This window comes from Galeopterus variegatus, unplaced genomic scaffold (assembly GCF_000696425.1).
Source record: "Galeopterus variegatus unplaced genomic scaffold, G_variegatus-3.0.2 Scaffold2293, whole genome shotgun sequence".
Lineage (NCBI taxonomy): Eukaryota > Metazoa > Chordata > Mammalia > Dermoptera > Cynocephalidae > Galeopterus > Galeopterus variegatus.
Window position 1 is genome coordinate 56,281 of NW_007728404.1, and position 25,204 is coordinate 81,484.

Here is a 25,204-nt window from a genome sequence, read left to right on the forward strand (position 1 = left end):
ACAAGTGAAGGTCACCTTAAGACAGAGTGAAAAGCATGTATCGTAGTCACAGGAAATTTCAAGAGTGTGAGTGTGTTTTAGGCATTACTTGGTGATGAATGTGTGTGTAGTGTTCCTATAGTGAGACTGAGGCTTATGCAGGCAATGGAAGGAAATCACTGTCATGCCACCAACACCACCAGCACTGACACTGGTACCACTAGCACTACCCTTTACTGATGCCATCACATTCTGGAAGTTGTCCAATGTGTTAGTGCTAATTCTCATAATAGCAAAGCAAGGAAGGTACTATTAGCCCAATTTTCTTGATGAGGATATTAAATTCAGAAAGTTTAGCTGTCATGACCAATATCTATCAGCTGGAAAGTGGCAAGCCATATTTTGAAAACAGATTTTTCTGATATCAAAGTTCATGTTCTTTCCCCCACCCAATGCATAGTGTCGCAGAATTTAGAATTCGAGGGGACTTTAGAATTCATAATTTTTCTGCATGCAAGAACACAAAGTTAGTTAATGGCAACACTGGAAATGGAATCTTCCATCTGCTATTCAAGTACTTTTTCCAACAGACAAGTTTATTTTGTGTCTTGGGTAAAAATTTAGTAAGAGAATAGACAACCTGTAATAGCTGGGAGTCAGCTGGGGAAGGTGGAAAGGAATGATAGGTTGTAGATTCAGATTTTAGGTTCTACAGCTTCCCAGTGGTGTGGGCAAGTTTATGTGAGCCCCAGTTTTTCATCTATATAATGGCAATAATGATAATCCTGAAATAAAACTACTGAAAATGAGTTAATGTAAGACAGCTAGCATATAGCAGTTACTTACAGTAGCTATCTCTAGAAGAGCTATTTTGAAATAATACCGGATGAAAGATTTTTTTTTTTTTTAATTCAAGGAAGCTTGAAAATGGGATCTGAAAAGGCTGGGGCTGCTTGTTGAAACCGGAGCCGTGTAATGCTTAGTTAAGAGCATAATCTTTAGAATCAAGACTGCGTGTTTTCAAATACCACCTCCGTCATGCAGCAGCTGTGTGACCTCAAGCAAGTCACCTAACTTCTCTGTGCTTCAGTTACTCATCTGTGATCAAGGGTAGTCACTATACCTATCTCATTAGAGTTATATTTGGGTTAAATGAGGTAATGTAGGAAAAGCATGAACATGGTGTATTATCATAGCAGATCCTCAGCAAATGGTAGGTAAACATAATGGCAGTCATCCTTATAATTATTAGGAAACTTAAGATCTGTGAGTAGATCTAATATCATACAGTGATAATAAATACACAAACAGAAAGAGCTGCTCTGTGGACTCAGAATACATTTTGTAAAATAATAATTTGCTGTCCTGTCTATACCCAACTTGAATTTTGGGAGGAAATTCCAGAAATGATTGGTGCAATTTGGCCAATCATTTTACAAACTGGCTTTTAAAAAGTAAGTGATGGTTTGGCTGAAGGCACACAAAAGGGAGACCTGTCCTCTGCACACTAGTGACAGAATGGGAATCATTGCTGCTTCTCATGAGGGCAACTGTGCAATGTATGAAAAGTCTTAAAGATGTGCATGTTCTTTGACTCACAATTCTACTCCTACAGCTTTACTTAAAAAAAATAGTCAGGGATGTCCGCACCCTTGGATTTATTTTTTTAATAAATGAAGTCATTCATTTGTTTACTTAAAAACACTTATTAAGTGCCTACTGCACGCCCTTGCTAGGCTCTGGGGATAGTGTAGTGAAATATGAAGTCACAGACATTGCCCTCATGAAGCTAATAGTCTAGTAGGGAAGATCATCATTAGACAAATAATTATATGGCCAATTAGTTCATCATAATTGTGTTAAGTACAATGAAAGAACTGTGTAGTGTCTATGGGCATGAACAACCAAGGGGCCCGATCTAGTCTAGGGAGTCTCAGAAGGCTTCCTGGAAGAAGCTGCATTTCGGCTGAGATCTGAGAGACAGCACACGTTAGCCAGTGACTGGAGAGTGAGAGGGACGCCCCATGTCCCAAGGCCGTGGCCCCTTCAGCAATGTGACACAGGATTTGAAGGAGGGCCTGAGAGGGTGTGAGGAGCCCGGCTGGAAGGCTTCCATCACCTAGATGTCCATCACGGAATTGCTTAAAGGGGTGAAAAACTGGAAAACAAAACCAAAACCCTAAATGTCTAACAGCAAAGGATTTATCCAATAAGCCATGGTATATCCATTGAAAGGAATAAAGGGGTCCTACACGGCCTTCTGTGTCATAGAAGACTATTTTACAGTAAAGAAAGAAATGTGTGATACTTTGTTTCATGGGCAAAAGTTATGAAACTGTATACAATGTATTATCCTATTTTTATTAAAGAAGAATAGTATGTACAGGCATAGAAACATCTGGGAGCATCAATGTCAACCTGTTAACAGTGGTTATTTCTGGGTGGCGGGATAACATAGGATTTTTCATTTTTTTTTCTCCTTCATTTATCCACACTTTTACAATAATACCCCCTGCCCCCTCATTGATTATGTTACTTTTGTGACAAGAACCTTTGAAAAATACAGTTTGATGTAGTGGTGAAGTTTGGGGGCTCTAGAGCTGGACAGACATAGGTAAGGCTTTACCCACCTCAACCCTGGGACTGGGGTATGTTCCTGGGAGCCTAACTTGCCTCACTGGAAAATGCCTTGTGGTTGTTGTGAGGATTAAATGATATAACACCTTAAAAGAGTTTGGCACAGAGTCTGGCTCAACAACCTGGCTAGTAATATTGAAAAGAACGATAACCAATGTTTACAAATGCTTTGAGGCATCTAAACCCAACTCCTCATTTACAAATGGAGACAGTAGCGTCCACCTCCTTGCTTGTTGTGAAGATGAGGTGAGGTAAGCTGTTGTGTTTAGATCAGCTGATGAACGAGGGATGCTGGAGATGCTCAGAGGACTAGGGAAGCAGCAAGCCAGCTTACTTTGTGGGTGAAGGAGAATTTGACTGGGGCATGTTGACTTTGAGGTGCTGTTAGGACAGCCGGTTGGAATTATCCAATGGGTGACTGAAATGAGGGAGAGGCACACGATCCTGACCCATCTGCACAGCTTATGCCCATTGTCATGAAAGTCTTAGCAGGAGATGATGGCTCAGAAGGAGAGAGCACAGAGGCAAAGAAGAAAAAGCTCTGACTTCAAGGTTGGGGAAGGTGCAGTGTCAACGTCGGATACAGGGTGAGGCATGGATGAAGTCGGGTGAAGGTCAAAGTCGGCAGAGATGAGGTCCAGAAACTAAAACTTATACTTGTTTTTGTCACAAGAAAAAAATTGTGCAGACCCCTCAACATAATCCATCTCCCAGAGCCAACAAAAGCCCTCTACTGTAGCCCAGCTCCACACCCCCTCTCTACCCGTCTCTGCCATCCTCTGGGAAACTACCAGGATCGTGGCCACCCTTCAGTGTCCAGGACAGGTCTCACCACCGCGAATGCTTTCTTCCCTCTCCAGCTCACAATGACCTAACTCTATTGCCTTCGAATTCTAACAGCATTTCTTCACTAATGCTTTTTACGGTTTTTAAAAAGCATTTATTCTTTATGGCGAGGATGGGAAGTGGATTTCATCCCACGTGCCAACGCTGTCAACTCTAAGACATTTTCTGGACTCAATGGGAAAAAGCCATAATCGATGTGCCTGTCTGTCAAGGGCACCTGCATGGGGAGGGTGGCATGTGTGGGGGTATTTGCTGACCATAATAAATGGCTGTTTGAGTTTGAGTTCCTCAAAAGAAGATGCTGGGACAAAGGCTTGGCTGCAGGTAGTTTTCTGGGAAGTGATCCCTGGAACCACAAATGACAAAGTGTATGTTAAAATGTGGCTAACCACTGCAGCACAATCCTTCCTAAGACACCAAGGAACTGTGTATAGTTAAAAGTCTTTGGGTCCCCCCCAGAAAGGTTCAAATCCTAGAAGTTTATTTGAGAAGGTCAGGAAACAGCAGTACAGTGGTAGGAAGACAGGGAAAGAAAGGCAGCCGATAACGTGTTGTCAAGCAAGTCACCACTGTGGGCCACTGAAGCTTACTCCTCCTGGGGACTGTGGGGCCAGCGTGGAACACATGCCTTTGAATTAAATCCTCATCTCACCACCAAAGGGCAAGGGGCCAGGGTATTTATACATTAAATTCTGTCAACTATTCATTGATGTGGCTGCTCCTAGAGGACATTTATTCCTTGACACATCTGGCCAGCTGCATGCGAGAGCACACCAGGCTCCAGAGGCCAGGGGAAGCTCTCAGGCCAAGTTCTGGCATTTGGAAGTTGAGCTGGTAGTGCTGAAGTGATGAGGGCTGAGGAGATGTGGGTGGGTTATAGACAGTATCTGCCATCTGTAAAAGAAAGTTTGGAAACCAATTCATTAAATGAGTTAGTATTTGTAACACAGAACCATTCTATGATATATAAATGCTATATGTGTGTGTGGCAGATTGTATTTTCCATACAGAGACACGGCAATTTGTTGGTCCCACCTGCTTTGCTAGAAACTATTCAGGGGTGGAGCCTATTTCTCCTTTCCTAGAACCCAGTGGACCTTTGTGACTGCCTGGATGGACAGAGTGATGCACAAGTGAAGCTGCTGTTTCTAAGGCTAGGTCACAGACGGTAGTAAGGGTCTGCCTGCTGTTTTGCCTGTGTGTGTGTGAGTGTGTGTGTGCATGGATAGATATAGACACACACATACACCCCCTTGGGAGCCCTATCCTAAAGTTGCCACGCTGCAGAGATCCCATGAAAAGACTATATAGGGATAGACGTGGAAGGCCAAGGAGCCTCAGCTGTCCAAGTTGTTCCAGGTCAGGTGCCATCGTGGGTGTAAGTGTACACCCATTTAGCGGAGAAGCCTTGAAGATGACCTAAGCTAGATTTGCTAAATTACACTCCATCCAAATTCCTGCTCCACAGAAAGCCATGAGAGATAACAGATAATTGTTGTTATTTTAAGACTCTGCATTTTGAGATAACTTCTTATGTAGCCATAGTAACTGGAACAGTGCTCGATAAATAAAATAGTCTCACCTCCTCTACTTTCAGCCCCTCCTAAGATATGAAAGGAAGCCTTCGTATTCTGGATTCAACATTTTGGCAGATGGGTATAGCCCAAGCTAATGTTTTTCTAACAGACAGATCTTCACAATGTTGAACTTTGTAATATGCGAAGGGTTTGTTTAGTCCTGGACCGGACAGTGCGGTGATTCCTCAATATCCATTTGTTCTTCTCCCATTTGGTGCTGGCCTGGTTGCTTGGTCACTCACCTCTTGCTCTAGAAGTAGGCCCTGAATGGTCTAAGCCATCAGGGAATCCCAAGCCTCTTGCAAGTCAGGCATAAGCCAGTGTTTGGCTTTCCCCTAGGATCGATTAGGGATGGAGTAGTCAGCACCACACCCAGGGCGTTGCTGGAGAATCTGGGGCACGGAAGCACTCTTTTTCTGGGAAGTGTTGGGATAGGACATGCATGTTGGAACCATTGCAATCATTGTGCTACCACTAGGGAAACCCGCCAAGGATGGAATCGATACATGAATGATGCAGGACTGAAATTAGTCTAGAGCCTTGATCAAATTATACCTAAAGCCCAGACTACATCTGCATTTTCAGATATGGAAGCCAAGAAGTTGCCTTCATTGTTTAAACCACTTTGATATGGATATTCCATTATTTGCAATCAATCATATCCTAATTAATTCAGGTACCAACACATCAGATGCTGTCACTAGAACTAATCCACTAGAACACTCCAGAGGTAGAAAAGAGAAGCAATGTGCAATCTATATAAAACTTTTTCAGCACTTTCTTTGGACATTTTCCTATTAAGCCTTGACTTTTGCGGAAAAAATAACTATCACTTTCCTGGCTACATCTTGGCTATAAGTGTGTATACACCTAATGGGTGTATTAACTTCCTGTGGCTGCTCTTAACAAATTGGGTGGCTTAGAGCAACAGGAATTTATTGTCTCACTGTTTTGGAGGCCAGAAGTCCAAAATCAAGGTGTCCTCAGGGTTATGCTCCTTCTGCATGCACTAGGGAAGGATCTGCTCCAGCCCTCTTCCTAATTCTGGTTGCCTCCAGCATTCCGTGGCTGGTAGACGGCCCTGTTTTCCCTTGTCTCTAAGCGTGTCTTCCCTCTATGCATGCCTGTCTGTGTCCAAATTTCCTCTTTTCACAGGAAACCAGTCATATTGGATCAGGACTCATCCCAACAAACTCATTTTAACTCTTACCTTTGTAAGGTCCCAATTTCCAAATAAGGCCTCATTCTGAGGCACTGGGGCTTAGGACTTCAACATATCTTTTCTGGCAGGGCACAATTCAGTCCCTAAGAGTGGGGTAGAGAAAGTGGCCTAAGAGGGTATACATGGAGATGACAAGACACCCAATCTTGGTGGCTGGCAGGGACAGGGATTGAACCTTGGACCTTGGTGTTATCAGAACCACACTCTAACCAACTGAGCTAACTGGCCAGCCCCCAAAATAGGAAAATTTTTAAAATGCACCTTATCAAACATACAATTTTGGAGTTGTCCAAGTGTGAGAGGGCTGATGGCCCTGCTTTGATTTGTAGGAGAATGGAAGGCGCGGGGATCCTGACGGAAGACCCTTTCTCTGCTGAGATACGGTGGTTGGAGATGAAAGAATCAGAGCCAGGTTCATGAAACAGAGTCTGTGCTGCCTTTTTTTTTTCTAGTCTGGATGTTTCCATTACAACAATCTCTGTTTTGTTGGGTGATTTTTTTCAAGGAATACGCACAAAGCTTTGACTTGTATTATTCTCACTGCCTCCAACTGAATGAAATTTATGAAGCCTCTCGCACAGTGTGCTCGTTGTTAGGATTGGGATAATTGAAGTGTCAGGAATATTTGCTTATTGAAAACAACTCAGGAAGACCCTGTACACCCAACCAGCCCAGGGCCACAAATCAAGCCACATTCTGGACAGCTGAGTCCCAGTGCCTTTCACAGCAGGGGCACTGTCCCAGGTAAATTAATTTCATGCCTGGGGAGGAGCACTGATTCGGAATCCTAGGGTCTTATTTCTGTTATGGACTTCACGATTCACTTACTGCATGACTTTGAATACATCGTTGAACTTCTCTGGACTTTAGAGTTCACTGGACATGAATTACATGGCCTTATCTACCTCATAGGGATACTGTGTAGTTCAAAAAGGAGAATCTACGTGAAAACACTTTAGAAATCATAAAATCCCATACAAATGTGTATCACTAACAGTAAACATCAATCGTGTCTACTTCTGCTCGAAGGATGACATTGAACTAAGGAAGAAAACAGGCCAGTGTTATTATTTTCCATTTTCTCCCCTAGATCCATCGTCTACACTTTTCTGCTCTGCTCTGTGCCTCAGGAGACTGCAGATTTCACAGCTAGGCTTCCTCGCCTCGTGGCTTCTGAGTGGATTTGGCCGATGAGACATCTTATAGGAAACGGGACAGTGGGAGGAGAGAAAGTTGGGGGGGTTATTCCTTTTGCTCTCTCCCTGACTGACCAAGACGGCTCGGCACCAGCTGTGTTCTCCTGGAGCCACAGAGCCTCTTCCACTCCTTCAGGTAGCGTCCCTGCGTCTCCTCCCCTTCAGGCTGAGGAGGATCACAGTTCACCACTGTGGTTGATCCCTGGTGCCTGTGCCTATAAACCATCTCTTTATGATCACTCTTCAACCTCTTGAATGTGCCTTTTGATACGTGACAGACCCTGACTGATGCAGCATCGTGACCACAATGTGGACAATAAATAACTCGTCCTGAGAGAATCATTGCCTCTGTCTTTGGGGATGGGCTGAGTTTTCTCTTGTCTTTAGCCATGGGGCAAGTCTGCAAAGTGATTCCACTCCTGTAGAAATGAGCGTCACTGGATCTTGAGAACTATAGGGACTTGGAGGCCTTCGCTCTTTCCATCAGCAAATGGGGTGCTCTAATTAGATTATCAGGGAGTCTAGGTCTCTGCCTTTTCCTTCTCTGGTACCTCCTGTCACTCTGTGCTTGTCTCATACCACAGGGAGGTCACCCCAGGTCATTGCCTCTGTCCTCATCTCCTGATCTGCGTCTCCGATGGTCCTCCCTGACGTCCATGTGGAGCACAGCCTCTTTTCTCTCTTCCATTCCCCAGCCTCAGCTTCCCTATTTCTGTTCATGCTGCCCACACTTAGAATCTTGGTTTGTCTTTGATAGCTATAGTCACTCCTTATGTGCAAGCAGGTGCCAAGACTGCTGCTCCTTCCCTGCAAAGTATTCCTTGCTTTCCTCCTTCATCATCTCAGTTCAGACCTCTCTATAATCCTGAATTTCTGTGGTAGGATTTCCAGCTAGTGTTCCTTTCTACAGTCTCTCCCTAATCCAATACAGCCCACAGACTCGGCCACCTTAGGCTTCCTGAAACTTGGCTTCTGTGTGCCCCTTCTCTATGAACACGTCTGAAGACTGCTGTCCACGAGACAAACCCAGACTCCTGATCTCGGCATTGGAAGCCCTGTGCAATCTGCTCCTGGCCCCTTGTTACCTGACAGACCCACTCTGCTCTCCTAACTCCGCCTGACCACGCCAGGCGCTTCCCAGCCCCGCTTACTCCACGAGTGCCCCATCCTGCCTCATCGTGTGAACCTACCCATGCTTCAGAGTGGGACCCCAGTGCCATCGGCTCGCTGAAACCTCCCTTGACCGCTGTAAGCCATGGTGAGGCTTCTCTCCTTTCAAGCCCTCTCGGCAGTTCCAGGACATGTTTGCTGAACTGAACTTCAGCTCCCAAGAACGTTGTTTATGCTGGTCACTTAGGCTTGCAATTCCCTGTCTTGTACTGCTATGCCTTTAGAACATGACTGGAACGCACATGTCTTGCATAGTAGTAGGCCCTTACTATTTATTCACTCAATAAATAGGTATGTGAAATATATCAGCTTATCTAAACTTCTGGTCTACAAGCGGTGAGAGAGACCTATGTATTTTGCATGTTAGTGTGTCCACAGCACTAAAGCCACACGCTTAGCACATGTCTTGCATAGTAGTAGGCCCTTACTATTTATTCACTCAATAAATAGGTATGTGAAATATATCAGCTTATCTAAACTGCTGGTCTACAAGGGGTGAGAGAGACCTATGTATTTTGCATGTTAGTGTGTCCACAGCACTAAAGCCACACGCTTACTCAGCTAGACTTTGAGTCTAAGAAGGAATAATGAGGAGGAGGAGGATGACAATGATGACAATAACAATGATGATAACAATTTAAATTGCTGCCATATATTGAATGCCTACTGTGTGCCAGTGCTTCGCATACACAATCTCTTTTTTTATCTTTAATATAATCAACTTATATTAGCATTCTTACTATCTGCACTTTTTAAACCAGGAACATAGGCTGAAAGTGATTAAATAAATTGCCCAAGATAATACAGCTAGTGGGGAACAGGCTGAATTTGAACTTGAGTCTGTCAGTGCTAAAGTCTATCTTACCAACCAAACACCAGGCAGCCTTTGGAAGTATCCTGCAGGTGACCACGGAGGTGCAATGTGTTTAGTGTGTAAATGCAGATGCGGCCCCACGTCTGCTTTACCTCCTTGTAGTGAGGGCAGGGATCCTATCTCGAAGTTCTCTGTGCCCCCAGGGAAGCCTAGGACAGGACCTTGCACATAATCAGCACTCACTAATGGTTTATTAATCAATTCCCAGCTCTAATCCACTCCATGACCGAATTTCAAGTGTTTTTTATAGAAGGGCCTGGCCAGGGTTGCACTATGAGTTTGAATAGGAATTGCTTTCCACTGCACCCACATAAAAACTTTATTTTATGTAATTACCTGTCTGTGGAGCTCCCCCCTTGAATGGCTTTGTGCTGTGTCAACATCGATCTCAGAACTGTCGTCCCTGTGTGGTTCCAGGTTAGGGCTGGCCACAAGAGAAATCTGCAGGAGATTGGAAAGGCAGCAGTGAAGCAGCAGCAGCTCTGCAGACTTGTGCAGGGGCTGAGCAGGTCCCTCACGCTCACCCAGTGGCCCATCGTGGTGGCATGGCAGAGCCCCTGGGCCTGCAGATCCTCCAGCTCCTGCCTAACCTCCTTCAGACTCTCTGAGTCGCAAACTTCCTGTGTGTGCAGTGTCACAGAGAAGGTGTCAGCTTCTACAGGTCCCCTATGTTGTTGAATTTGGAGGCAATGAGAGACAGACGTGGGTTCAGCCTGTCCTCGTCGGTTCCAGTTTTCCCACACTTCTGGTTGGTGTTGCTCTCTCCCACTTTAGGTCCAGCGTTCCTCCCTGATTGCCAGAGCTGCTGACCCCAGCAGGTGCACAGGTAAGAGCCTGCCATCGGCTCCCCCATCAGCTCCTCTGTCAGCTCCCACAGCTGTGCAAGGTCTAATCTCATCACAGATCCCTGTTCTGTACCACGCAGCGTGGCTCTGCTTCTCTGAACCCTAGATGATACATCCCTTGTTCCTGGGTCCCAGGATATGGTGTCCTGGTCACATGGCCAACCCAAAGCAATTCAGTCATGGTAATTGGGCAAAGTCACTGTCAATGCAGGAAGAAAACCTAGGATTTGTGAGCCTCTCACACCCTCTCCCTTTCCCTCCCCACAAGACTGTGGTTTTTAGAGGCAGGAGCTAGATCCATCCGATTAGGAGTGAAATCCTACTTAAGATGCCTCTGTTATTCAAGTCTTTACCTGCCCATGCAAACCTGAGCTGAGTTCAGCTCCAATGTCACTGCTTTTGGAGGTTGTGTGGCCACCCTTACCCTATCCCTCTGTGGTTGCTCTTAGAAGTCACCGGCCTCTAGGCACTTGTGAATGGCACTTGGCTTGTGGTTAATCACAGGCCAACTAGAGTATGGGGTTGACTAAGTGCTATGATCCCAGAGGCCCTGAAGACTGGTGTTAAAAGGTACCTGCCTTCAACCCGGTTTTTTGAAATCTGAAATATAATTATAGAGTTATTCTTTTGGATTACTTTTCCTGATGTCTGTTTTTAAAATGACATATACCTTTGATACAGAGATCATTGGCAGAGTATAGTGAAAGGGACATGGTTTCTGCAATCCTATGGATCTGAACTCAAATCCTGTTTCTGTCATTTAAAAGAGCTGTAAGAATGCAATAAAGTAATTATTTAACCTCTTCGAGGTGCAGTTTACTTCCTTATTACAATTGGAATGATAATAATATCCAATTTGGTGTCCAAGCCAACAAATGTGGAAGTACCCAGCACAGTGCCTGGAGCATAGGCTGACACTGAGTGAGTGTCAGCGTTTTCTCCTGACTCCTCTTCCTGAACTGAGTTCTGTGTTGGAGCTCCAGGTGGGCATCATTGCTGTTACATGCTCATCATAGTTGGGATCTAGTGGGTGAGCAGGTGAGGGTCTGCTGTGAATGTGCATGTGGGTTTTTGCTGGGTGGGGGCGGGGGTGGAAAAAGAGTTAATAGTTTTAGAAGAGAGGAAAGGCCACCAGAAGAGGAGATAAGTAAGTCTGGAAAATGGCTTATTTCCATCCACCTTTCTTCACTTCCATTGCCACCATCCCAATCCAACGTGTCCTTCTTTCCTGAATTACTCCAGTAGTCCTACCAGGTTGTTTAAATTCTGTTCCTATCTCTTCTTAGTTCTCTCCTTGGAAGCCAGCAATCTTTTCAAAATGTAAATCAGATCTTAAAACTCTTAGAACCTTTTCACCCTTTCTGGCATTTGATCTAAATCCTAATTCTAGCCAGGAAAGTGCTTCACACCCTGGCCCTGTCTGCCCCCCTCCCTCAGCTTCGTTCCCTCTTGTCTCTGTCTCCCTTCACTCACTGCGGTTTAGTCACACTGGGATTCTCCCAGCCCCCCCTTCCCTTGCACGCACACACACGCACGCACACACACACATACACACACACACACGCACACACACACGCACACACACACTCTCTGCTTTAATACGTTTTCAATTCTTCTGGACTCACTCCTACCCAACCCTCACATCTTTGTTCAAATGTGATTTCTTTAGAGTCTTTCCTGACCTCCCAAACACCCCCCTCTTATTCTTTGTCATAGAAAATCTCTTGCATGTTTTTATTCTCAGCCTATGTCACAATTCACAATGATAAAGTAGTTTTTTCCTGGAGTGTTGCCTCCTTTTATAGAGTGCGTGTGTGACCGTCCTGTTCCCACTGTGTTGCCACCAGCTGGTCTCAATGATGCCGGTTAATGAGGAATGGACACTCAACAGAGTAACACCGGGATTACAAGTCTATCTGTATGGACTTCACATCTCCTGTCCTCAAAGAGGAGCCACAGTTCTTGAGTTTGCATCTTATAAAAGCCACTCAGAAAACACAGGTCCTGTTTTCCTTTATACTTAATTTTTTAATTTACTTCCTACTTTTCCATTTTTAAATTGAGGAATAACTTACACGAAGTAAACTGCACAAATGTTAAGTGTGCAGATGGTGAGTTTTTTTATATGCACACACCCATCACTCCTGCTAATATCTAGAACAGTCTAGCACCCAGCAGGCTCCTTTGTACCCTTCCAATTCCACAGCCCCCACCCCATTCTGGACTAAGTAACCTCTATTCTGATCACCTTCTCCTTAGATTAGTTCTATCTGCTTCCAAATCTCATGTAAATGGAATCGTACAGTGAGTACATTTTTGTGTCTGGCTTCTTTTGCTCGACATGTCTTGAGATCCATTCAAGTCACTATGTGTAGCCACAGTTTGTGTTTTTTAAAAAATTATTTAATGCTGAGTAGTATTTCATTGAATGCATATACTATAATTTATACATTCTACTATAGTTGGACATTCAGTTGTTTTCAAGTTTGGGCAGTTATGAACGTTACTGTACGTGCCTTTTGCTGGACATATCTTTGGGTATAGAACCAGGAGTGGGATTGGTGGGTCTCTGTCTTTAAGCCAGGCTCTGTTGTCCTACCATGCATCCTTCAAAAACCCTGGCAACATCTCAATCTGTATTTACAAGTGAGACAAGTCAGGGGTGATTATCCACGTTGTAATAGGCTTCTTGCCAGTGGAAATCCTTCATATAGCTTTTCTTTAAGTGCATTTCATGGGTTTGTATGAAGGTCATCTAAGTATTTGACACTGAGCCTGAGGTGCTGACAGGCCAGAGCAATTTAAAATCATAATCTGAAAGGGTTTGCCACTGACGAAGCTTAGTCAGGAACCATGATAAATCGTCTCTGAAGTAGTAATCTCAGCCATTAAGAAAACATTACCCTATTTGTTTAAATCATTGTGTTACAGCCACATTTCCGGGACACATTTTTACAATTACAGTGATCCTAAGACAGTTGCTTTGGGCTGTCCCTATAAAATGCTGTAGTGATTTTTGATGTATCATTTATTCACTGATTTATACTATTGCCAATAGTAATATTGACCGTTTGCTGTATCCCAGCTATGGAAGACTTTATGACATAACTGTGTAGTGATTTTTTTCCTTTCTATAGGAACACAGGATTCATAAGCTTTGGTGGCCATTAAACCACTCAATTCTGTATGCCTTTTTCCTGAAAGATAAACTACATTGAAGGGGAAAAATATAATCCCTGCAGATTCACTTGCCAAAATGCTCGTCATCTAGAAAGGATGCTTACCTGTTGCTTTCATGTTCTACCAGAGAACTTATAAACATTTCCCTCAGTGCCCTGTGTGAGGCAAAATATCCCAGTTTCTGCCCCAGGGAAGGTGATAAATAAAGTTAGAACTTCTTCCCATTCGAGGCAGGGGGCTATTTGTTCCCCAAGACCCCAGAGAGGAGGGCGCCCTCTCTGTGTCTGCTCCTAAGAACTCAAGGGGCTTGTCAGCTTGGGAGGCTGGGACCACCCAGATGCAGAGGAGCAGAACTTTCAGCAGAGAGACAGAAGCATGCAGGAAATATCTGAATCCTGCTTTGAGTGGAAATGCAGAGATAACCACTCATTTGAACACTGCTTCTTTGCGTCCTGAAACATCCCTCTCATTTCAATGAAAAGTACCCCAAGGAAGGGAAGGAACCCCCAAATTTGGCTAAATCCTGAAACAGAATTAAATGACCTCATTCAATTCTCATGAAAAGCTTATGAAACAGATATCATCATCCCCAATTTAAAAATGTGGAAACTGAGGCCCAGAGAGGTTGAGTATTTTGACTAAGCTCACATAGTTTCTAAGAAGTGGAATGGGGATTTGAACCCAGGCGGCCCAACTCCAGCACCTGACAGGGTCTGGGGAGGAGTGAGCTCCAATGTGGGACGACATCCTCCCATGCTTCCCCCACCTTTATAAGCTTCATCTGAAAATATCATTCAAGGTCACCTTTACCACACAAAGGAGAGAAAGAAACAAATAAATATGGGGGAGGAGGAAATGGAAAATAAAACTCCCACTGGGGTCTGGCTATTAATGTGTCTGCACCGTTCCTACCCTTGCATAGGTCTGGTTCTGAGTCTGCTACTGAAAGAAACCAAAAATGACCTTGAATTGAAACTCCTGCATAGGAAGGTGCCGTGATGAGCTCAGAGAGACCACAGCACAACTTTGCAAAGGCTTTCAGTACATCGTCATGGTTACTTCCAGTCGGCCGGCGCGGCGGGGGGCGGGGATGCTGGTTAGGGGGTTTCCAACTCCATAGAACTACCTGATGGCCAAGGCCAAACTTGGGTTTTTTCTCTACAGGATGGAGAGGCTGGAAGGTGAGAAGGCCTTTCCAAGCAGGAGCCTCTTCCAGCAGGTGTGTTGACTCTGCAGAAGCACAGCCCCAGTTAACAGAACACGGGGAAGAGTTTTCTTCATAAATACCAATGTCAGTTGGTCCTCACTTCTTTTACCTTATTTCCTACTGTTCTCCCTCTTTTCTCTGCTTCAGACACACTTGGCCTTTTGCTGTTCCTGGAACATGCCAGGCACATTCTTGCCTCAGGGCCTTTGCACGTGCTCTTTCCTCTGCCTGGAACCTTTTCCCCTAGATACTCCCACAGCTTGTTTCCTCTCCTCTCTCACTCTGTCCCCTTCTCAGCGAGACCCTCTCTAGTTGCCTGTTCCAGCAACAATTGCATTTGAACTCCACACCCTCAACACACACACACATTCCCTCTCCCCCTCCCTGCTTAGCTTTCTCCTTAACGTGCTCCATCTCGTCATCTCCATGCATTTTACTGATGTATCCTGTTTTTGAGGTCTCCCTAGCTGAGGGTAAGCTCCATAAGGCAAGGATTTTTGCCTGTTTGGTTTCCCTCTGTATTCCAGCACCTAGAATATTTTGGAGCCAGTACTCAATAAAAACATATTAAGCTGAATAAATGAATGAATTCCTGAATCCTAGCTCTTCCATTTAGGAACCAGGCAACCTTTAGCAAATTAGTTAACTTTTGCTAAGCATCATTCCTGCAACTGTAAAATTGGGATGCTAATTCCTACTCTCTTGTTGTGTATTTTCAGCAAGATTACAAAAGCACACTTCCATCACAATACTTGCAGGGACTCAGTAAGTGTTGGCTTTATGATTTACTCTGTGAGTTCAATGAAAGAAACAGATAAGAGCAGCAAGCATTTGTAGAGTATTTCCTGTAGGTCAGGCACTGTACTAAGCATTTCCGTACCTTAACTCATTTAATCCTTATAGCATTCTGTAAGGTCTGTACTATTATAGTCATCATTCTTGTTTAAGAATTAAATGCAGGAGTAACTTGTTCAAGGCCACATGACTAGTAAATCATAGTCTGGATTTGAACTCAGGCCCACGTGTCTCTAAAATCCATATCTTAACCATTTCACCTGGTGCTTCCCCACAGCAAGAAGACATAATTTGTATAATGGAGACATAGGAAAGTTCATTAAATAGTAAAACCTCCTACTTAACAAATTTTAGTTTTTAAACTTGTGAGATGTCTTTGTGGTTCATACATGATGATAATTCAATCTCTAAACCAATTAGAATATTTAGACAGAGACCAAATTGTATTTAACTCCAAGCCATGAAATATCTTTGGCCACGAAATGCTACAGTTGAGGAGATATTTGGAAACTGCGTTTTATTGAGACACACTGTATATGAACACATTTATAATTTATGTAAATATAATATGCATTTTTAAATAAAGAGCAGTGTCATTTAGTTTCCAAAGCTGAGTGGAAACAAAAACCAGGGCCATGTAGACATACCCTAAACCTAGCACCTGCTTTTGAGGCTGCTTCAGATATTATCCTGTTTTTCTTGTGAATTGGCTTTTATCACTTGTGATTCCTGTGCATCTAGCATGTCTCATAACCAGCAGTCATTGATAGTCTATTTTAAGTCTGGGCATTAAATGTTGAGTTTTGTTCATGAGAGACAACTCAGTGAGGCCGAGTCTTCTCCATTCACGGTGCTGGTTCTCCAAGTCACTGAATACCCAGTAGGGAGGCACACACTCACAAACTTTCCAAATCATCTCTAAAGGTTTTCAGTTCCCTTTTTTTAAATTTTATTTTATTTTTATTTCCCTCCTAGTAATGGCTAAGACATTGCCAGTTTCTCTTGCTTCTTGTGATTTCTCCAGAAGGTGCTATGGTGCAGGAGTTTAGTTGAGATCAGGCTTTAATTTCCCACTGGTTATAAGCTGGCTGTCTTTCTCAGAAGGAACAGAAAGCTATTCAAACCAACTCAATGCAAAGGGCTTTAGCATGTTATATCATGTCACATTGTTTTAAAATGATAAAGGCACACTCATGGAAATCAAAGAGCAGAAGCCATATTAAATCTTGGCCTTAAGAAGCCCAGAATTCAAAGGTGATTTTAGATTCAAGGAGGTTCCCAGGCCTTCAGCAGCAGGAGTTTATGGATCTTTGATTTCTACAATTAAGTACCACACTATATGTCTTCTTCTTCTGGTCCTAGTACTAACTGATGGCTATTTGTTTGCTTCAAGTTCAGGCCCTAAGAGAGAATATGATTGGCCCAGTCCATCTTCCAGGGTAGACTGTAACTCCAGACCAGCCTATGGATTGTCTGCCATTGGCTTGGGTGCCTGGGTCAGGGCTGTCCATCTTTGGACAGAGGAGGCGGAGCACTGGGTACTAAACATAGCTTCCTGGGCCTGTCCCATTAGTACAAAGTGTGGGCAAGGTGGATCCCCTCAGAAGAGGCTGTGGGTAGGTTGGCACAGTGCTGACCTTTCCAGAAAACCATCTTGTAAGACACTGATGTGTTAGCCAAGTCATATAATGGTATATCAAGGTAAGAGAATGCTATAATGATGAAGATACAAATGCTACTCAGAAAGATATCTACAAAGCCACGTGCATGTATCCTAGCACTTGGCATGCTTAAAACATGAAACATTTCATTATTTCTTTGTGATATGTTTTACCTAAATATATTTATTCTTTTGCCTGGCAAGTCTAGCTGTCAAAGCCCTGTGGCTTTCTCAGTCGGGGTTCCCAGTTTCGGTGAGCACATTGCACTTAGCACAATTCCAGCCTGTGCCATTTGTAGAGATGTCCATGTGCTGACTAAACTGAGGCTGTATTAACCTTTGCAGCTACCAGCCAGTTAGTGAGGTTTTGTTGTGATTGAGCTGGTCACAACATGTTGATTTATTACCAATGACTAAATATCTACAATTTTGTGGGCTGCAGCTTTAAACACAGGCAGAATAGACACCTACATGACTTCAGAGGTCCCTTGTGTCAAATATATCATGTCCTTGGTGCTGGTGATGTCTTCTCTGATGACAGGCCACTGCCACCCAGGGGCCCTGAAGAATGAGGGACATATGATGGGGACATTTTGACTGGGGTGGAAATGTGAAGGAGAACAGGTTGAGATCCAGGTCAGGATGCACTGCTGCAATGGGTGGAAAGGTTATGGTGAGGCGGGTGGTGGCAGGGTGGCTGATATAAAGGCAGAAAACATGACAAACTTGGCCTGCATTATAATTCTGTTGAATGAAACTCCCTAGACAAAGACCAGATCCTGGGCTGGCCAGTTAGTTCAGTTGGTTAGAGCATGGTGTTGACAACGCCGAGGTCAAGGGGTCAGATCCCCATACTGGCCAGCCGCCAAAAAACAAAAACAAACAAACAAAAAAACCACACAAAGACCAGATCTTTGCATTCCAATTAATTGTTTTAAGACAGTTCCCTACTGATGGCAGGCATTGTTGACCTGCATTTTTATGGACTTCAATCTCTTTTCTTGAGTTCCCGGTACAAACCAGTCTCTCTTGCTGCTGGAGGTCAACAGCACTCCAGCTGTGCTTCTTTGTGCTCCACATCACTTTCTACCTGTACTAAAAAATCTCTACCTGATTTCCCCACCCTTGGATAGAAATTTCTTTTAAGACAAGATCAATGTCTGATTCATCCTGGTGTTCCTGCCATGGCTTTGAACATGGCAGGCATTGAATACATTTTTGTTTGATGAATGAGCATAAAAACCTAAATTGCATTTTGTGTCACCAAATGGCCATGATCTGTGTTGTTCTGCCTGCACAATGACAGTATCTGGCACAGGAGGAATATCTGAGATGGGATCATTCTAATTAAAGCTAATTGCATTGTCAAGTTTATTTCAAATTTTCAAATGTCTCTGCTATAGGTACTGTGAAAACACCATCAATGCCTCGTAATATGTGGAAAGGTTCACATGCACCATTGATTACCAGAGCAAAGGGGCAGAGCAGGAAAGTGCTTTGAGTGCAGAGAAGGAGGAGGAGGAGGAGGTGGGAGAGGAGAAAGAGGAGTGGGAGAGATAAGAGCTAGCGTTCATTGATAGTTTACCATGTTCTGGGCTCTATTATAAGCATTTTGCATCTTTATTAACTCACTTACCCACAACACCCCTACCAGAAGGTACTTTTATCCTATTTTACAGATGGTTCCAGTGCAAAACAGGGCAGGTTGCCCTTCAGTCCACACAGTCTGCTTTGCTGGGCTCCTGGGACTCACTTTTTCTCAAGTCTTCCTTTCTCCCTCCCTATCTGTTTCTTTGTCTTCTCAGGAAGCCTTGGGTAGTCAAAGTCAAGGCACTGATTGTTCCTGATTTCATGCTAGGGGGGCCATGCTGGCTCTTTACTGGCCTCTCTGAGGTTAGCCTAGGTCTTTAATATTCTTCAAAATAGAGTAAGACAGTAGATGGACGAATCCATTTCTTGCTGATTGTTAGTGCTTCTGAGAGCATAATGATGGTTCAATATTTTTCAAAACAAAACAAAACCCTCTCTCACAGGTGTGAGAATGGGGAGAGATGAAGTGAGAGAAGAGGTCAGATAGCCCTGTCCTGCCACAGCTGTCTGGGTGACCACTCCAACAATCATTGTGTCTGCCTGGGCAGACCCATCTCTCTAGCTATGCCAGATGACTCTGCTCTGACTTTCAAAGAAGCTACTGTAAAACCACTAATATTATTTAGCTAAACAATTCCCACTTTCCAGGAGGGTCCTTTTCTTCCCCATCTGATTTTATTGTTGACATTTTGGTTTGGCAATAAAGAAAACCTCCTCACTAGACGCTGGAGGTTGTGTCTAAGACAGAGAAACTAAATCAATGGCAGAAAGGTTAGACTTGTTCCTAACAACTGGAAAAAAGTCACCCTTCCGGGAACTTAGATACCCTGTGTCCAAACTGCACACAGAAGAGCAGAGATTACAAAATTATTCAGACATCCTTAATATACTTGGCCAAAGTGGAGAACTGAAGTAGCATCCAAAGTCCTGGTTTGGCAAGAAAAGCACTTCACAATAGTGCAACTTTATTCCTATACCCCATGTCTGGAAAAGCCTGGCATACATTGGCACTCAATAAATGTTTTTGGAATGAATGAATAGAAAAGGTCTAGAAAGGTATTAATGGTAAATGTTTAGAGTAATTATTACCTCTTTAAGCCGCTGCATGTTCTGGTTTTTCTATTATAATAAGTATTAGTAGTATAATAATAGTTTTTAAAATGTAACCTCGGTTTTCCAGGAAGTTACTGATTTGAAGCTGAAGCGAGGATAAGGATATGGCTAGATTTTGTCAGTATTACTGCCAAGCCGTGTGTGTATATTGCCCTGTGTTGTGTAGCTACAACCCCTTGTGGGTCAGTTCCTGGAAGTCTGGGCTCTTTCCAGAATCTGGATCAAGCCAATACTTTCTAGCCATTGGGGAAGTAACTTTGCTGTTCTCTAAGGAAAGGGCTTCTTAAAATCACAAGATGTCAGAGGTCATCTTGCCCAATTTTCTTAGCTTTCAGATGAAGAAACTGAGTCCAGAGAGGTGGTTACTTCACTTGGACAGTGAAGAAACGGCATTAGAACCCAGGTCTTCCAGCTTTAAGCACATTTCTCCATTCCACACTGTGTTAGTCAGAGACCCAGAAAGAAACTGGTGGCATACTCATTTGAGAAACAAAGGAAAATTTAATATGGCATTAGAACCCAGGTCTTCCAGCTTTAAGCACATTTCTCCATTCCACACTGTGTCAGTCAGAGACCCAGAAAGAAACTGGTGGCATACTCATTTGAGAAACAAAGGAAAATTTAATAAAGGGACAATTTAAAAGGTGTAAGCAGAGTTGGGAAGACCAGCAAAGGAAGTGAAGAACTCCAGGTCATGCAAACATGGACAGATGTTGCTACCCCTAGGCCTGAGGGGGATGCGGGTGGGCAGCAGTTGCAGAACCCAGAGAGAGCAGAAGTAGGAGAAGTGGCCGACAGGCAGTGGGACCTTCAGGAGTGGGACACAGCCAATCTTCAGTGACCCAGTAGCAAGAGCAGAGAGCAGGGGAATAAGTAGCCTAACCTCATTCTTTTCTCAACTGGAAGCCAAGGTCAAGGGAGCTTGTGGATGAAGTTCAAAGATGTCGGTGTCCTGGGGCACAGAGCAGAGTGAGGAAGGGCGGCGAGTAGATCTGGAGAGGCCCGTGGAAAATATCCAGCAAAAGCATCTTCCAGAAGATACACCCAGTCCTGTCCTTGCCCTTACGTCAGCTTCAAATTAGTAATAACCTGGATAATTGAGGTTACTATTTTTCAACTATTATTATACAAAGAATACATATTTATAGTAGAAAAGCCAAAACATGCAGCTATTTAAAGAGATGATAATGACTTTCAACACTTATGATTGACACCTTTCTAGACTTTTTCTATTCATTCATTCATTCATTCCTGCCATAAATATATATTGAATGCCAATGTGCACCAGGCTGTTCTAGACACGTGGAAATAGGAGTACACGAAATAGACAAACATTCCTTCCCTCAAGGAGCTAATATTATTCTGGTGGGGAACAGACAAGCAACAAGATAAATAACCGAAATGATAGAATGTGAGATAGTGATTAAGTTGTAAGAAGAGAAAGAAAGCAGAGGAAAGAAAGAAGAATGTCATGGGGAGGTACTGTAATTTTCAATAAGGTGGACAGGGAAGTGTGTATATGTGTGTGTGTGTGTGTGAGAGAGAGAGAGAGAGAGAGGGAGAGGGAGAGGGAGAGGGAGAGGGAAGGAGGGAGGGAGGCAGAGCAGCGCGGCTGCTGCATGCAGGGCTTTTCCTCCGCTAGCTGCTGAGTGCTCAGGTATTGGGGAGTGTAGGTGGTGTGACTTCCCCCCTCCCTCGCAGTTTCAAAATGTCTCTGTTTAGATTTTTTAAAGGGCAAAGCTTTCTCCACTCCTTATATTAACCATTAAAAAAGTGCCACGGGGAATCCTCAGTAAAAGTTTGTTAACCAAATTCTTGGTGTGTGTCCATCTGTCTTTTTCTAGCTGGGTGACTTGAGGGAAGTCATTGAACCTCTCTGAGCCTCAGGCTCCCCCATGTGAAAATGAAGGCTTGGGTGATAATTAAAAGAAATAATATTAGATCTGTGAGGGAGCACTTAGTTGGTGTTCAGTAGATGATAGCTTCTTTCCTCCTGTGGGCAGGCGTGATCTGGTGAAACCACGGACCTGAGAGCCACAGAATGGGGGTGTTGACTACACAGCTTATTAATAGTAATAGCTGGCATCAATGGACCACCTGTGAGCCCAGCAAACCCTTTACATGGATTATCTCATCAAAGCCTCGCATTTTAAGGTAAGGAAATGGAAGCACAGAGCGCCTCACGCAGGTGGTGGGCATGGAGGCCGGGCTGAAGCCTGGTCTGGTTGCCATCAAAAGCCCTGTTCTCCATCAGGACCTTGTGCTCCTCCTGCTCCCGCCCTGCCCTGCCTCCCACAAAGAGTCAAGGTGAGGTCAGAGTGCGGGGAAGAAGGATTCTCTCATGATTTGATTTGAAAGCCCATGGAGATATCCAGACTACCAGGTAAAGGGTCATTATTACCCTGGGAAAGCTTCTTCACTAAATCCCACTAGGGCGATGGTTCTGTAAGCAGGGTGCTGGGTTGATTACCTGTAGATCCCCTGAGTAGTTTTTTTTTTTTTTTTTTTTTTTTTAAGATACACATGCCAGAGCTTTACCTCTTGAAATTCTACTTCAGTAGGTCTGGGATAAATCATCTCGGGCGTCTCCTGGTTGCAGCGGAGATCATGAATTATCAGTCTCCTAGATGCTATTACTCTCAGGTGCTGAATAATCTAATCCAGGCTTCATCTGAACCTTTATTGGAGCAGGACAAGGTTAAGCTGGCTTGAAGCCCTTCCTATGAGAGGCCCCTCCTGGTCAGCTCATTAAATTTTCCTCAATTTTCCAGTTGACTATGTCACCAGTTTGTCTCTGGGTCTCTGACTGACAGTGTGGAATAGAGACATGTGCTGTAAGTTAGAAGACCTGGATTCTAATGCCAGATCCTCTGGCCATTCAAAGAACAGTCCATCGACTATACTACCCCTGCCCTCCAGTTCTATGAGGACATTATGAGGAACCTTGTCAAATGCTTTGCTAGAATCAAGGTACACGATATCTGTGTCACATTTCTCACTTAGCATTCTAGAAGCCCCATCAAAAACAAAGGGTAATTGGTTGGCATAACTCTTTATGAGTGAATCCATTCTAGCTGCCAGTAATTAGCAACTTCTTTTCCAAGGGCTCAGTCTTTTTTTTTTGTTTGTTTAAGAAACAAAGGAACCTACTGTCTTCTTGATAGGTTTTCACAGATAGGAGCTAGAAAATGATGCTCGCATCAATCAACTGTTCAATCAATTTTGGCCTCATACAGCATCCCTTGGGTCTTGACATTGTGTTTCTTTCAAGAGCACGGGCTGAGACTGTCCACATGGACATGAACTTTGGACGGCATGTTGTAGGGAAGAAAGTGCTGGAATAACTCTCGCACAGTGGTCTTGAAGTTGTACATTTACCACGTTCCTTTGATAATCAAGAAAGGAGAAAGCTACACAGTTGTTCATATTGAATGTAGATTGTTTAGCTAGTCTGTACTGGAAACTGCAGACCCACAGCCATCCTGTCACTTCCTGGATGACAGTAAATGGATTGTCCTCTCCTCACCTCCATCTCAGCAAACATGGAGACAAGGTTCCTAACTGGTAGAGAAGGTTTTCTGGTTTGTTTGGTTTATGTTTTTTTTAAGTTGATCATCTTTTTCTTTTTTCTTTTTCTTTTCTGAGTTGATCTTTTCTTACATTTGGGTCTGGGGTGGCTGTCAATTTCTTATGAGTCTCTAAATGCCCCAGCCAATACATTGACAGTGAGTTTTATTGTCTTAAAGAAATGACTTAATCAACACTGCCCAATATATCTGATCTCTATATTACACTGTTACAATGCTCTCTTGGTGCTCATGGTTCTAAACCCTGAGTGAAACCCCCCATTGGGCTTATTTATCCTAAGGAAACCTGTATGTAGGAGACCCTATAAATAAAAATCAACATATTCAAAAGTTATAGATTAATATTACCTTGAAGAATTATCCTTTGCTTCAGTGGAGGATTCATTATGTGATCTTTAAAGTAATGAACATGGCCAAGAAAATACATTTAAATCTATACTCTTGTTTTCATAACCGTGTGTATCCATATGGTACTCTGTACATGGTAAAGATTCAGTCTTCCCATTATCCATTGTTTACCTTCCTTTCTCATAAATTAACAAACCCATATATTCTTTGGTCTTATTAAAATTTATAATTTTATGTTATTATTTTTTGAGTAGTATTTTTAATCCTTGAAGGAAGAACATATAAAAATGATGAATAATAACAATGGTAGTCACTATCTACTGAGTGCATTTATACCAGGCACTGCTCTCTACCTGCCATACATACATTAAGTTATTAAAGCTACCTGTTAAATTATAGCCTTAAGATATAATTATTATTCTCTGTTTACTATTAACCACTTTGCTTTTCTTCCTCAAATATCACCCCAAATCTTATAACTCAGAGAAGGCCAGTTTTTTTCCTCTCTTGGAGAAAAAAGAATTCTAAGACATTAATAAAATACTTTCTCATTGCTCTTTTGGTTTCCTAAGTTAACTTGAGCTAGGGCTGTATAAATTAATCTTTTCTGTTAAGGTTGGAAACTTTTATTAAGGAGTGATATTATATCAGTGTTACTAGACCCGTGATGGGCTTTAAAGATGACAGAGGGTTACTAAATTCATTTATTTGTTCATTCTCAAAACAAGAACTTATTAAGCACTTACTGTATGCCAGGCACTGTGATGGACATTAGGGGCACAGAGATAAATAACTCACACTCTTCAGATTCCCTTTCAGCATCTACCACAAATTACCTGTGTTCTGGTTCCTCTCAAGCCACTGGACAAACGTCCAGATGTATTTTAGAGGTGGGTTCCCTCTTCCCAGTGCTGGCATGCTCTTTTCTGGTCTTCTCTTATTCTTATTTGTGTACTCTTCTTGAGGACTACCCCAGTTCATACTGGAATGGTTCATGCTCTACCACTTGGTCTGGATCCAAAGCTTTTGGTGGCACAAAGTCCGTATTAGCATCAACCCCTGGCCCTACTCCCAGAAGCCTCTTTCTGCTAATAGGATCCTTTGCAACTCATGCCCTTGAACTAACCAGTCTTTCAGAGACAGAGTAGACTTTACCTAGAGACAATGATGGTTATCTGACCCAGTACAGATGCTAATCACATGGTGATGTTCTCACTCAGTCCAGGGGTCATGACCTTCACTTGGATGTTCTTTCTTCCAAACTGGGCGGAAGGTCCACCCTTGTGATTTCTCTGAAAAACTTTTTAAATACTGTGTCTTTCCAGCTTCTTTCCACATCACCCTTTGACCCAGTGTTTGCAACTTGATTTTGTAGGGG

At 43.3% G+C, this 25,204-nt stretch overlaps 1 pseudogene; it reads right to left on the reverse strand.

Moving 5' to 3' along the window:
• Window positions 1-4,194: 4,194 nt before the first annotated feature.
• LOC103597375 lies at window positions 4,195-24,822 on the reverse strand (annotated as a pseudogene).
• Between the last annotated feature and the right edge of the window lie 382 nt (window positions 24,823-25,204).